We start from the raw sequence: 15,000 nt of genomic DNA on the forward strand, positions 1-15,000 counted from the left end.
CAAGACCTTTTTAAGGAGCCAGCAAAAAAGTGAAGAGAAAGGAAAGCACAAAAGCACCTTGTCTTACTAAGCACTGGAAAGGGCAGCCGGCAACCGGACGTCAAAGTGGAAAAGCAGCAAGTGAGAGGCCTGTCTCTGCCTACGGCCACACCACCCTGAACACGCCCGATCTCGTCTGATCTTGGAAGCTAAGCAGGGTTGGGCCTGGTTAGTACTTGGATGGGAGACCACCTGGGAATACCAGGTGCTGTAGGCTTTTGCTTTTTCTTACTTCCACCAGCAGGGGTCACTCTCCTCTATGCCTTTTTTCCATTCCTTTTTTCACAAGCGCACACATGCTCCTTTCTTCTTTTCATTTGCTTTCTCTCTTGCGCTATTTAATCCTTGCAAAATACCAGCATCCTTCTCATCACCGTGGGCCTCCAGCATTGTTGCTTATTTACTTTTAATACTAGGCTTCTTTTCACCAGGACCAGCGACTCCCGCATGACTGGAGGGAACCACCGCTGACCTGGAGGCAACCACCGGTAACCTGGAGGCCAGTTTACAGCACAACCCAAGCAAAACACCTTTGCAGGCCACACAACCCCCCCGAAGAGCAGCTCAAATTCACTCGCAACCATCTCACCCTCTTCCTTCATTCACTCCTGGGCGTTTCGCTCCACCCCAAGTTGCGGGTCCAGCTTGCTCTTTCTGTCACATCCCCGCGATGAACGGTTTAGCCTGCAGGAGACCCTGCGCCGAGCCATTTTTAAACACATCTGATGCGGCAGGTGTTTCATTGCTCAACAAACAACACCTATAGGGACGGCACAGCCTATGCATCGGTCCTTCGGAGACCGCCCCAGAACGGCCAGAGTTCTCGTCCCCACGCGAGCCTGAGGAAGGCTGGCCGGGCGATGGGCCAAGCAGCGTCTACTGGCCATACCACCTTGGATACGTCCGATCTCGGAAGCAAAGCAGAGATGGGTTCGGAAATACTTGGTTGGGACACCTCCTGAGAACACCAGGTATTGTAGACAATTTTGATGACGTTTTGCCATCTTGCCCAGCTCGGCTAGCATTGAGTGGCGCCTTGCTGGACACCGACCTTACGTAAAGTAGAGGCTGGAAGTCCCAAGCCTCCCAAGCCCCCCAAGACCTCTAAGAGACTCAGAAAGAGAATAGGAGGGATCCAATGGCTGGATGTCCTTAAGGACAAAAATGTCCAGGAAGGATGGGAAATTTTTAAAAATGAGATTCTCAAAGCACAATCGTTAACAATCCCGAAAAGTAGGAAGAATGGGAAGCATTTAAGGAAACCAGGATGGATGAACACAGAACTTAAACACATGCTAAAAAGAAAGAAAGAAATGTTTATTAAATGGAAAGAGGGAGGCATATCTAAAGAAGATTATAATGCAGTCTGCAGATCCTGCAGGGCACGTATCAGGTTAGCTAAAGCTGACAATGAATTAAGGCTTGCAAGAGATGTCAAAAGCAATAAAAAAGGATTTTGGGGGTATGTCAAAAGTAAAAGAAAAGTCAAAGATGCTATAGGATTTTTACAGGATGAAAATGGAGAAATGGTAAGAGAGGATGTTGAGAAGGCCGAACTTTTTAATTCCTATTTTGCATCTGTTTTCCCTCAGAAAGAAAATGTAACATCAACTGATCTTCACTGTCCTTTTAAAGGAATAGAGGAATCCAAGTTATCTGTAAACAGAAAGCTTGTGAGGGAATATTTAGCTAACATAAATGAGTTCAAGTCTCCAGGTCCAGATGAATTACACCCCAGAGTACTGAAGGAGATCGTAGAAGAAATTTTAGAACCACTCTCCATAATCTTTGAAAATTCTTGGAGAACAGGAGAAGTCCCAGAAGACTGGAGAAGAGCAAATGTTGTTCCTATCTTCAAAAAGGGGAAGAAGGTGGACCCAGGGAACTATAGGCCGGTGAGTCTGACTTCTATACCAGGAAAGATCTTTGAACAAATTATTAAACAACATGTATGTAAGTACATGGATAAGAATGAAGTGATTAACCAGAGTCAGCATGGGTTTGTAACTAACAAGTCATGTCAGACTAACTTAATTTCCTTCTATGACAGAATCACTGACTGGGTGGATCAGGGAAATGCTGTAGATACAGTATATCTTGACTTCAGCAAAGCATTTGACAAAGTATCTCACACCATCCTTATTGACAAAATGACCAAGTATGCAATGGACCAGGCAACTGTTAGGTGGATTCATAACTGGCTTAGTGATCGGACTCAAAGGGTGGTTGTAAATGGCTTCACATCCAGCTGGATGAATGTCTCAAGTGGGGTACCACAGGGCTCCGTCCTGGGACCTGTATTGTTCAACATCTTTATCAATGATTTAGATGAAGGAATTGAGGGTAAACTGATTAAATTTGCTGATGACACAAAGCTAGGAGGGATAGCTAATACTAGAGAAGAGAGAGAGAGAGGATTCAAAAAGACCTAAATAAACTGGAGCAGTGGGCAGCAACCAACAGAATGGTTTTTAACAGGGAAAAATGCAAAGTACTACATCTGGGCAATAAAAATGAAAAAAGCATATACAGAATGGGAGGAATAGAGCTAAGCAACAGTACATGTGAAAAAGACTTAGGTATACTAATAGATCATAGACTGAACATGAGTCAACAGTGTGATGCAGCAGCAAAAAAGGCAAATACAATTCTGGGATGTATTAACAGAAGCATACAGTCTAGATCACGTGAAGTCATTATGGGTCTTTACTCCTCTTTGGTCAGACCTCATCTGGAATACTGTGTACAGTTTTGGGCACCACATTTTAAAAAAGACATAGACAAACTGGAGCAAGTTCAGAGAAGAGCGACCAGAATGGTGACTGGTCTGCAAACCATGTCCTATGAGGAACGGTTGCAGGATTTGGGAATGTTTAGCTTGCAAAAAAGAAGACTGAGAGGAGACTTAATAGCTGTCTACAAATATGTCAAGGGCTGTCACATTGTAGAAGGATCATCTTTATTCTCATTTGCACAAGGAAAGACTAGAAGCAATGGGATGAAACTAAATGGGAGGAGACACAGATTAGATATTAGAAAAAACTTTTTGACAGGGTGATTAATGAGTGGAACAGGCTGCCACGAGAGGTGGTGAGTTCCCCTTCAATGGACGTCTTCAAACAGAGGCTGGACAGACATCTGTCTGAGATGATCTAGTGAATCCTGCTTTGAGCAGGGGGTTGGACCAGATGACCCAGGAGGTCCCTTCCAACTCTACCATTCTATGATTCTATGATTCTATGATAAGGACGCAACCCCGCCGCCTCTACCAGGCCTCACACTGAGCTCCTTGCCACGGCTAGGAGTGCTTATTGACCCCGCAGCCGGCCGTATGCAAATGATGGCGTTAAAAGCATCTCGCGCTGTGAAGGGGCCAGGCTTTCAGCAGCTGCCCAGGGGATGGTTTTAGAGGGCGACCGCCTAACGAGGGCCAGCAGAAGTAACGTCTTCTTCTTCAAAGAAGCTTGTGTAACTAACCCAATCAGACAGCTGCCCAGGAGCTAACCTCAGTGCTAGGAAGGAGCGGGAGGGAATTGAGGGGGTGGTTCCTGCTAAGGCCCTGAAATAATAATAAGAGAGGCAGGAGAGTCTGACGTATGGTGGCGGAAAAGCTGCAGGTGCAAATAGGGAATGTGGTCTCGTGCGAGCAACTTGTGCATGCTCGCTGTGTGTGAGTGTGCGCTTCCTAGGTACGGCGCGCTGCAGACAGTCAAAAGGGTTGCTCCCTTTCATTAAAAGTTAATCCCCGGCTGCAGGCTATTAGAAGGCAACTAACCGCGCTCTACTCACCCTACCCAGGTCTACCGGTGAGTCTCGCCGCTGCTCCCGGCCTGTGGCATTGGCCGCGACGCTGACGTTCCGTCGACAGCGCAGCAGCCGATCAGTGAGCTCAGCGGCTCTGAGCGGGGCGTTCTGTCTACAAGACTTTTTTAAGGAGCCAGCAAAAAAGTGAAGAGAAAGGAAAGCACAAAAGCACCTTGTCTTACTAAGCACTGGAAAGGGCAGCCGGCAACCGGACGTCACAGTAGAAAAGCAGCAAGTGAGAGGCCTGTCTCTGCCTACGGCCACACCACCCTGAACACGCCCGATCTCGTCTGATCTCGGAAGCTAAGCAGGGTTGGGCCTGGCCTGGTTAGTACTTGGATAGGAGACTGCCTGGGAATACCAGGTGCTGTAGGCTTTTGCTTTTTCTTACTTCCACAAGCAGGGGTCACTCTCCTCTATGCCTTTTTTCCATTCCTTTTTTCACAAGCGCACACATGCTCCTTTCTTCTTTTCATTTGCTTTCTCTCTTGCGCTATTTAATCCTTGCAAAATACCAGCATCCTTCTCATCACCGTGGGCCTCCAGCATTGTTGCTTATTTACTTTTAATACTAGGCTTCTTTTCACCAGGACCAGCGACTCCCGCATGACTGGAGGCAACCACCGCTGACCTGGAGGCAACCACCGGTAACCTGGAGGCCAGTTTACAGCACAACCCAAGCAAAACACCTTTGCAGGCCACACGACCCCCCCGAAGAGCAGCTCAAATTCACTCGCAACCATCTCACCCTCTTCCTTCATTCACTCCTGGGCGTTTCGCTCCACCCCTAGTTGCGGGTCCAGCTTGCTCTTTCTGTCACATCCCTGCGATGAACGGTTTAGCCTGCAGGAGACCCTGCGCCGAGCCATTTTTAAACACATCTGATGCGGCAGGTGTTTCATTGCTCAACAAACAACACCTATAGGGACGGCACAGCCTATGCATCGGTCCTTCGGAGACCGCCCCAGAACGGCCAGAGTTCTCGTCCCCACGCGAGCCTGAGGAAGGCTGGCCGGGCGATGGGCCAAGCAGCGTCTACTGGCCATACCACCTTGGATACGTCCGATCTCGGAAGCAAAGCAGAGATGGGTTCGGAAATACTTGGTTGGGACACCTCCTGAGAACACCAGGTATTGTAGACAATTTTGATGACGTTTTGCCATCTTGCCCAGCTCGGCTAGCATTGAGTGGCGCCTTGCTGGACACCGACCTTACGTAAAGTAGAGGCTGGAAGTCCCAAGCCTCCCAAGCCCCCCAAGACCTCTAAGATAAGGACGCAACCCCGCCGCCTCAACCAGGCCTCACACCGAGCTCCTTGCCACGGCTAGGAGTGCTTATTGACCCCGCAGCCGGCCGTATGCAAATGATGGCGTTAAAAGCATCTCGCGCTGTGAAGGGGCCAGGCTTTCAGCAGCTGCCCAGGGGATGGTTTTAGAGGGCGACCGCCTAACGAGGGCCAGCAGAAGTAACGTCTTCTTCTTCAAAGAAGCTTGTGTAACTAACCCAATCAGACAGCTGCCCAGGAGCTAACCTCAGTGCTAGGAAGGAGCGGGAGGGAATTGAGGGGGTGGTTCCTGCTAAGGCCCTGAAATAATAATAAGAGAGGCAGGAGAGTCTGACGCATGGTGGCGGAAAAGCTGCAGGTGCAAATAGGGAATGTGGTCTCGTGCGAGCAACTTGTGCATGCTCGCTGTGTGTGAGTGTGCGCTTCCTAGGTACGGCGCGCTGCAGACAGTCAAAAGGGTTGCTCCCTTTCATTAAAAGTTAATCCGCGGCTGCAAGCTATTAGAAAGCAACTAACCGCGCTCTACTCACCCTACCCAGGTCTACCGGTGAGTCTCGCCGCAGCTCCCGGCCTGTGGCATTGGCCGCGACGCTGACGTTCCGTCGACAGCGCGGCAGCCGATCAGTGAGCTCAGCGGCTCTGAGCGGGGCGTTCTGTCTACAAGACCTTTTTAAGGAGCCAGCAAAAAAGTGAAGAGAAAGGAAAGCACAAAAGCACCTTGTCTTACTAAGCACTGGAAATGGCAGCCGGCAACCGGACGTCAAAGTAGAAAAGCAACAAGTGAGAGGCCTGTGTCTGCCTACGGCCACACCATCCTAAACACGCCTGATCTCGTCTGATCTCAGAAGCTAAGCAGGGTTGGGCCTGGTTAGTACTTGGATGGGAGACCGCCTGGGAATACCAGGTGCTGTACGCTTTTGCTTTTTCTTACTTCCACAAGCAGGGGTCACTCTCCTCTATGCCTTTTTTCCATTCCTTTTTTCACAAGCGCACACATGCTCCTTTCTTCTTTTCATTTGCTTTCTCTCTTGCGCTATTTAATCCTTGCAAAATACCAGCATCCTTCTCATCACCGTGGGCCTCCAGCATTGTTGCTTATTTACTTTTAATACTAGGCTTCTTTTCACCAGGACCAGCGACTCCCGCATGACTGGAGGCAACCACCGCTGACCTGGAGGCAACCACCGGTAACCTGGAGGCCAGTTTACAGCACAACCCAAGCAAAACACCTTTGCAGGACACACGACCCCATCGAAGAGCAGCTCAAATTCACTCGCAACCATCTCACCCTCTTCCTTCATTCACTCCTGGGCGTTTCGCTCCACCCCAAGTTGCGGGTCCAGCTTGCTCTTTCTGTCACATCCCCGTGATGAACGGTTTAGCCTGCAGGAGACCCTGCGCCGAGCCATTTTTAAACACATCTGATGCGGCAGGTGTTTCATTGCTCAACAAACAACACCTATAGGGACGGCACAGCCTATGCATCGGTCCTTCGGAGACCGCCCCCACGCGAGCCTGAGGAAGGCTGGCCGGGCGATGGGCCAAGCAGCGTCTACTGGCCATACCACCTTGGATATGTCTGATCTCGGAAGCAAAGCAGAGATGGGTTCGGAAATACTTGGTTGGGACACCTCCTGAGAACACCAGGTATTGTAGACAATTTTGATGACGTTTTGCCATCTTGCCCAGCTCGGCTAGCATGGAGTGGCGCCTTGCTGGACACCGACCTTACGTAAAGTAGAGGCTGGAAGTCCCAAGCCTCCCAAGCACCCCAAGACCTCTAAGATAAGGACGCAACCCCGCCGCCTCTACCAGGCCTCACACCGAGCTCCTTGCCACGGCTAGGAGTGCTTATTGACCCCGCAGCCGGCCGTATGCAAATGATGGCGTTAAAAGCATCTCGCGCTGTGAAGGGGCCAGGCTTTCAGCAGCTGCCCAGGGGATGGTTTTAGAGGGCGACCGCCTAACGAGGGCCAGCAGAAGTAACGTCTTCTTCTTCAAAGAAGCTTGTGTAACTAACCCAATCAGACAGCTGCCCAGGAGCTAACCTCAGTGCTAGGAAGGAGCGGGAGGGAATTGAGGGGGTGGTTACTGCTAAGGCCCTGAAATAATAATAAGACAGGCAGGAGAGTCTGACGCATGGTGGCGGAAAAGCTGCAGGTGCAAATAGGGAATGTGGTCTCGTGCGAGCAACTTGTGCATGCTCGCTGTGTGTGAGTGTGCGCTTCCTAGGTACGGCGCGCTGCAGACAGTCAAAAGGGTTGCTCCCTTTCATTAAAAGTTAATCTAGAAAGCAACTAACCGCGCTCTACTCACCCTACCCAGGTCTACCGGTGAGTCTCGCCGCTGCTCCCGGCCTGTGGCATTGGCCGCGACGCTTACGTTCCGTCGACAGCGCGGCAGCCGATCAGTGAGCTCAGCGGCTCTGAGCGGGGCGTTCTGTCTACAAGACCTTTTTAAGGAGCCAGCAAAAAAGTGAAGAGAAAGGAAAGCACAAAAGCACCTTGTCTCACTAAGCATTGGAAAGGGCAGCCGGCAGCCGGACGTCAAAGTAGAAAAGCAGCAATTGAGAGGCCTGTCTCTGCCTACGGCCACACCACTCTGAACACGCCCTATCTCGTCTGATCTCAGAAGCTAAGCAGGGTCAGGCCTGGTTAGTACTTGGATGGGAGACCACCTGGGAATACCAGGTGCTGTAGGCTTCTGCTTTTTCTTACTTCCACAAGCAGGGGTCACTCTCCTCTATGCCTTGTTTCCATTCCTTTTTTCACAAGCGCACACATGCTCCTTTCTTCTTTTCATTTGCTTTCTCTCTTGCGCTATTTAATCCTTGCAAAATACCAGCATCCTTCTCATCACCGTGGGCCTCCAGCATTGTTGCTTATTTACTTTTAATACTAGGCTTCTTTTCACCAGGACCAGCGACTCCCGGCTGACTGGAGGCAACCACCGCTGACCTGGAGTCAACCACCGGTAACCTGGAGGCCAGTTTACAGCACAACCCAAGCAAAACACCTTTGGAGGCCACACGACCCCCCCAAAGAGCAGCTCAAATTCACTCGCAACCATCTCACCCTCTTCCTTCATTCACTCCTGGGCGTTTCGCTCCACCCCTAGTTGCGGGTCCAGCTTGCTCTTTCTGTCACATCCCCGCGATGAACGGTTTAGCCTGCAGGAGACCCTGCGCCGAGTCATTTTTAAACACATCTGATGCGGCAGGTGTTTCATTGCTCAACAAACAACACCTATAGGGACGGCACAGCCTATGCATCGGTCCTTCGGAGACCGCCCCAGAACGGCCAGAGTTCTCGTCCCCACGTGAGCCTGAGGAAGGCTGGCCGGTCGATGGGCCAAGCAGCGTCTACTGGCCATACCACCTTGGATACGTCCGATCTCGGAAGCAAAGCAGAGATGGGTTCGGAAATACTTGGTTGGGACACCTCCTGAGAACACCAGGTATTGTAGACAATTTTGATGACGTTTTGCCATCTTGCCCAGCTCGGCTAGCATGGAGTGGCGCCTTGCTGGACACCGACCTTACGTAAAGTAGAGGCTGGAAGTCCCAAGCCTCCCAAGCCCCCCAAGACCTCTAAGATAAGGACGCAACCCCGCCGCCTCTACCAGGCCTCACACCGAGCTCCTTGCCACGGCTAGGAGTGCTTATTGACCCCGCAGCCGGCCGTATGCAAATGATGGCGTTAACAGCATCTCGCGCTGTGAAGGGGCCAGGCTTTCAGCAGCTGCCCAGGGGATGGTTTTAGAGGGCGACCGCCTAACGAGGGCCAGCAGAAGTAACGTCTTCTTCTTCAAAGAAGCTTGTGTAACTAACCCAATCAGACAGCTGCCCAGGAGCTAACCTCAGTGCTAGGAAGGAGCGGGAGGGAATTGAGGGGGTGGTTACTGCTAAGGCCCTGAAATAATAATAAGACAGGCAGGAGAGTCTGACGCATGGTGGCGGAAAAGCTGCAGGTGCAAATAGGGAATGTGGTCTCGTGCGAGCAACTTGTGCATGCTCGCTGTGTGTGAGTGTGCGCTTCCTAGGTACGGCGCGCTGCAGACAGTCAAAAGGGTTGCTCCCTTTTATTAAAAGTTAATCTAGAAAGCAACTAACCACGCTCTACTCACCTTACCCAGGTCTACCGGTGAGTCTCGCCGCTGCTCCCGGCCTGTGGCATTGGCCTCGACGCTTATGTTCCATCGACAGCGCGGCAGCCGATCAGTGAGCTCAGCGGCTCTGAGCGGGGCGTTCTGTCTACAAGACCTTTTTAAGGAGCCAGCAAAAAAGTGAAGAGAAAGGAAAGCACAAAAGCACCTTGTCTCACTAAGGACTGGAAAGGGCAGCCGGCAACCGGACGTCAAAGTAGAAAAGCAGCAAGTGAGAGCCCTGTCTCTGCCTACGGCCACACCACCTTGAACACGCCCTATCTTGTCTGATCTCAGAAGCTAAGCAGGGTCAGGCCTGGTTAGTACTTGGATGGGAGACCGCCTGGGAATACCAGGTGCTGTAGGCTTCTGCTTTTTCTTACTTCCACAAGCAGTGGTCACTCTCCTCTATGCCTTTTTTCCATTCCTTTTTTCACAAGCGCACACATGCTCCTTTCTTCTTTTCATTTGCTTTCTCTCTTGCGCTATTTAATCCTTGCAAAATACCAGCATCCTTCTCATCACCGTGGGCCTCCAGCATTGTTGCTTATTTACTTTTAATACTAGGCTTCTTTTCACCAGGACCAGCGACTCCCGGCTGACTGGAGGCAACCACCGCTGACCTGGAGGCAGCCGCCGGTAACCTGGAGGCCAGTTTACAGCACAACCCAAGCAAAACACCTTTGGAGGCCACACGACCCCCCCGAAGAGCAGCTCAAATTCACTCGCAACCATCTCACCCTCTTCCTTCATTCACTCCTGGGCGTTTCGCTCCACCCCTAGTTGCGGGTCCAGCTTGCTCTTTCTGTCACATCCCCGCGATGAACGGTTTAGCCTGCAGGAGACCCTGCGCCGAGCCATTTTTAAACACATCTGATGCGGCAGGTGTTTCATTGCTCAACAAACAACACCTATAGGGACGGCACAGCCTATGCATCGGTCCTTCGGAGACCGCCCCACGCGAGCCTGAGGAAGGCTGGCCGGGCGATGGGCCAAGCAGCGTCTACTGGCCATACCACCTTGGATACGTCCGATCTCGGAAGCAAAGCAGAGATGGGTTCGGAAATACTTGGTTGGGACACCTCCTGAGAACACCAGGTATTGTAGACAATTTTGATGACGTTTTGCCATCTTGCCCAGCTCGGCTAGCATGGAGTGGCGCCTTGCTGGACACCGACCTTACGTAAAGTAGAGGCTGGAAGTCCCAAGCCTCCCAAGCCTCCCAAGCCCCCCAAGACCTCTAAGATAAGGACGCAACCCCGCCGCCTCTACCAGGCCTCACACCGAGTTCCTTGCCACGGCTAGGAGTGCTTATTGACCCCGCAGCCGGCCGTATGCAAATGATGGCGTTAAAAGCATCTCGCGCTGTGAAGGGGCCAGGCTTTCAGCAGCTGCCCAGGGGATGGTTTTAGAGGGCGACCGCCTAACGAGGGCCAGCAGAAGTAACGTCTTCTTCTTCAAAGAAGCTTGTGTAACTAACCCAATCAGACAGCTGCCCAGGAGCTAACCTCAGTGCTAGGAAGGAGCGGGAGGGAATTGAGGGGGTGGTTACTGCTAAGGCCCTGAAATAATAATAAGACAGGCAGGAGAGTCTGACGCATGGTGGCGGAAAAGCTGCAGGTGCAAATAGGGAATGTGGTCTCGTGCGAGCAACTTGTGCATGCTCGCTGTGTGTGAGTGTGCGCTTCCTAGGTACGGCGCGCTGCAGACAGTCAAAAGGGTTGCTCCCTTTCATTAAAAGTTAATCTAGAAAGCAACTAACCGCGCTCTACTCACCCTACCCAGGTCTACCGGTGAGTCTCGCCGCTGCTCCCGGCCTGTGGCATTGGCCTCGACGCTTACGTTCCGTCGACAGCGCGGCAGCCGATCAGTGAGCTCAGCGGCTCTGAGCGGGGCGTTCTGTCTACAAGACCTTTTTAAGGAGCCAGCAAAAAAGTGAAGAGAAAGGAAAGCACAAAAGCACCTTGTCTTACTAAGCACTGGAAATGGCAGCCGGCAACCGGACGTCAAAGTAGAAAAGCAACAAGTGAGAGGCCTGTGTCTGCCTACGGCCACACCATCCTAAACACGCCTGATCTCGTCTGATCTCAGAAGCTAAGCAGGGTTGGGCCTGGTTAGTACTTGGATGGGAGACCGCCTGGGAATACCAGGTGCTGTACGCTTTTGCTTTTTCTTACTTCCACAAGCAGGGGTCACTCTCCTCTATGCCTTTTTTCCATTCCTTTTTTCACAAGCGCACACATGCTCCTTTCTTCTTTTCATTTGCTTTCTCTCTTGCGCTATTTAATCCTTGCAAAATACCAGCATCCTTCTCATCACCGTGGGCCTCCAGCATTGTTGCTTATTTACTTTTAATACTAGGCTTCTTTTCACCAGGACCAGCGACTCCCGCATGACTGGAGGCAACCACCGCTGACCTGGAGGCAACCACCGGTAACCTGGAGGCCAGTTTACAGCACAACCCAAGCAAAACACCTTTGGAGGCCACACGACCCCCCCAAAGAGCAGCTCAAATTCACTCGCAACCATCTCACCCTCTTCCTTCATTCACTCCTGGGCGTTTCGCTCCACCCCTAGTTGCGGGTCCAGCTTGCTCTTTCTGTCACATCCCCGCGATGAACGGTTTAGCCTGCAGGAGACCCTGCGCCGAGTCATTTTTAAACACATCTGATGCGGCAGGTGTTTCATTGCTCAACAAACAACACCTATAGGGACGGCACAGCCTATGCATCGGTCCTTCGGAGACCGCCCCAGAACGGCCAGAGTTCTCGTCCCCACGTGAGCCTGAGGAAGGCTGGCCGGTCGATGGGCCAAGCAGCGTCTACTGGCCATACCACCTTGGATACGTCCGATCTCGGAAGCAAAGCAGAGATGGGTTTGGAAATACTTGGTTGGGACACCTCCTGAGAACACCAGGTATTGTAGACAATTTTGATGACGTTTTGCCATCTTGCCCAGCTCGGCTAGCATGGAGTGGCGCCTTGCTGGACACCGACCTTACGTAAAGTAGAGGCTGGAAGTCCCAAGCCTCCCAAGCCCCCCAAGACCTCTAAGATAAGGACGCAACCCCGCCGCCTCTACCAGGCCTCACACCGAGCTCCTTGCCACGGCTAGGAGTGCTTATTGACCCCGCAGCCGGCCGTATGCAAATGATGGCGTTAAAAGCATCTCGCGCTGTGAAGGGGCCAGGCTTTCAGCAGCTGCCCAGGGGATGGTTTTAGAGGGCGACCGCCTAACGAGGGCCAGCAGAAGTAACGTCTTCTTCTTCAAAGAAGCTTGTGTAACTAACCCAATCAGACAGCTGCCCAGGAGCTAACCTCAGTGCTAGGAAGGAGCGGGAGGGAATTGAGGGGGTGGTTACTGCTAAGGCCCTGAAATAATAATAAGACAGGCAGGAGAGTCTGACGCATGGTGGCGGAAAAGCTGCAGGTGCAAATAGGGAATGTGGTCTCGTGCGAGCAACTTGTGCATGCTCGCTGTGTGTGAGTGTGCGCTTCCTAGGTACGGCGCGCTGCAGACAGTCAAAAGGGTTGCTCCCTTTTATTAAAAGTTAATCTAGAAAGCAACTAACCACGCTCTACTCACCTTACCCAGGTCTACCGGTGAGTCTCGCCGCTGCTCCCGGCCTGTGGCATTGGCCTCGACGCTTACGTTCCATCGACAGCGCGGCAGCCGATCAGTGAGCTCAGCGGCTCTGAGCGGGGCGTTCTGTCTACAAGACCTTTTTAAGGAGCCAGCAAAAAAGTGAAGAGAAAGGAAAGCACAAAAGCACCTTGTCTCACTAAGGACTGGAAAGGGCAGCCGGCAACCGGACGTCAAAGTAGAAAAGCAGCAAGTGAGAGCCCTGTCTCTGCCTACGGCCACACCACCTTGAACACGCCCTATCTTGTCTGATCTCAGAAGCTAAGCAGGGTCAGGCCTGGTTAGTACTTGGATGGGAGACCGCCTGGGAATACCAGGTGCTGTAGGCTTCTGCTTTTTCTTACTTCCACAAGCAGTGGTCACTCTCCTCTATGCCTTTTTTCCATTCCTTTTTTCACAAGCGCACACATGCTCCTTTCTTCTTTTCATTTGCTTTCTCTCTTGCGCTATTTAATCCTTGCAAAATACCAGCATCCTTCTCATCACCGTGGGCCTCCAGCATTGTTGCTTATTTACTTTTAATACTAGGCTTCTTTTCACCAGGACCAGCGACTCCCGGCTGACTGGAGGCAACCACCGCTGACCTGGAGGCAGCCGCCGGTAACCTGGAGGCCAGTTTACAGCACAACCCAAGCAAAACACCTTTGGAGGCCACACGACCCCCCCGAAGAGCAGCTCAAATTCACTCGCAACCATCTCACCCTCTTCCTTCATTCACTCCTGGGCGTTTCGCTCCACCCCTAGTTGCGGGTCCAGCTTGCTCTTTCTGTCACATCCCCGCGATGAACGGTTTAGCCTGCAGGAGACCCTGCGCCGAGCCATTTTTAAACACATCTGATGCGGCAGGTGTTTCATTGCTCAACAAACAACACCTATAGGGACGGCACAGCCTATGCATCGGTCCTTCGGAGACCGCCCCACGCGAGCCTGAGGAAGGCTGGCCGGGCGATGGGCCAAGCAGCGTCTACTGGCCATACCACCTTGGATACGTCCGATCTCGGAAGCAAAGCAGAGATGGGTTCGGAAATACTTGGTTGGGACACCTCCTGAGAACACCAGGTATTGTAGACAATTTTGATGACGTTTTGCCATCTTGCCCAGCTCGGCTAGCATGGAGTGGCGCCTTGCTGGACACCGACCTTACGTAAAGTAGAGGCTGGAAGTCCCAAGCCTCCCAAGCCTCCCAAGCCCCCCAAGACCTCTAAGATAAGGACGCAACCCCGCCGCCTCTACCAGGCCTCACACTGAGCTCCTTGCCACGGCTAGGAGTGCTTATTGACCCCGCAGCCGGCCGTATGCAAATGATGGCGTTAAATGCATCTCGCGCTGTGAAGGGGCCAGGCTTTCAGCAGCTGCCCAGGGGATGGTTTTAGAGGGCGACCGCCTAACGAGGGCCAGCAGAAGTAACGTCTTCTTCTTCAAAGAAGCTTGTGTAACTAACCCAATCAGACAGCTGCCCAGGAGCTAACCTCAGTGCTAGGAAGGAGCGGGAGGGAATTGAGGGGGTGGTTCCTGCTAAGGCCCTGAAATAATAATAAGACAGGCAGGAGAGTCTGACGCATGGTGGCGGAAAAGCTGCAGGTGCAAATAGGGAATGTGATCTCGTGCGAGCAACTTGTGCATGCTCGCTGTGTGTGAGTGTGCGCTTCCTAGGTACGGCGCGCTGCAGACAGTCAAAAGGGTTGCTCCCTTTCATTAAAAGTTAATCTAGAAAGCAACTAACCGCCCTCTACTCACCCTACCCAGGTCTACCGGTGAGTCTCGCCGCTGCTCCCGGCCTGTGGCATTGGCCGCGACGCTGACGTTCCGTCGACAGCGCGGCAGCCGATCAGTGAGCTCAGCGGCTCTGAGCGGGGCGTTCTGTCTACAAGACCTTTTTAAGGAGCCAGCAAAAAAGTGAAGAGAAAGGAAAGCACAAAAGCACCTTGTCTCACTAAGCACTGGAAAGGGCAGCCGGCAACCGGACGTCAAAGTAGAAAAGCAGCAAGTGAGAGGCCTTTGAATGCCTACGGCCACACCACCCTGAACACGCCCAATCTTGTCTAATCTTGGAAGCTAAGCAGGGGCAGGCCTGGTTAGTACTTGGA

At 52.0% G+C, this 15,000-nt stretch overlaps 5 non-coding genes and 3 pseudogenes across 5 annotated transcripts; all 8 read left to right on the forward strand.

Moving 5' to 3' along the window:
* The first annotated feature begins 137 nt into the window (after positions 1–137).
* On the forward strand, positions 138–256 carry LOC141267081 (5S ribosomal RNA). The gene has a single exon (XR_012321096.1). It is a non-coding gene; the product is annotated as a 5S ribosomal RNA (ribosomal RNA).
* A 3,839-nt stretch (positions 257–4,095) lies between these two features.
* LOC141266699 (5S ribosomal RNA) lies at positions 4,096–4,219 on the forward strand. Its single transcript, XR_012320727.1, has one exon. It is a non-coding gene; the product is annotated as a 5S ribosomal RNA (ribosomal RNA).
* A 1,706-nt stretch (positions 4,220–5,925) lies between these two features.
* LOC141266415 (5S ribosomal RNA) lies at positions 5,926–6,044 on the forward strand. The gene has a single exon (XR_012320453.1). It is a non-coding gene; the product is annotated as a 5S ribosomal RNA (ribosomal RNA).
* Positions 6,045–7,711: 1,667 nt separating this feature from the next.
* On the forward strand, positions 7,712–7,830 carry LOC141267279 (5S ribosomal RNA). Its single transcript, XR_012321288.1, has one exon. It is a non-coding gene; the product is annotated as a 5S ribosomal RNA (ribosomal RNA).
* A 1,690-nt stretch (positions 7,831–9,520) lies between these two features.
* LOC141267931 (5S ribosomal RNA) lies at positions 9,521–9,639 on the forward strand (annotated as a pseudogene).
* Positions 9,640–11,314: 1,675 nt separating this feature from the next.
* LOC141266416 (5S ribosomal RNA) lies at positions 11,315–11,433 on the forward strand. The gene has a single exon (XR_012320454.1). It is a non-coding gene; the product is annotated as a 5S ribosomal RNA (ribosomal RNA).
* Positions 11,434–13,123: 1,690 nt separating this feature from the next.
* LOC141267932 (5S ribosomal RNA) lies at positions 13,124–13,242 on the forward strand (annotated as a pseudogene).
* A 1,675-nt stretch (positions 13,243–14,917) lies between these two features.
* Positions 14,918–15,000, forward strand: part of LOC141268021 (5S ribosomal RNA) — a 119-nt pseudogene continuing 36 nt past the window's right edge.

The sequence above is a fragment of the Phyllobates terribilis genome, unplaced genomic scaffold, assembly GCF_046119375.1.
Source record: "Phyllobates terribilis strain yellow unplaced genomic scaffold, ASM4611937v1 Scaffold_4__5_contigs__length_816908805, whole genome shotgun sequence".
NCBI lineage: Eukaryota > Metazoa > Chordata > Amphibia > Anura > Dendrobatidae > Phyllobates > Phyllobates terribilis.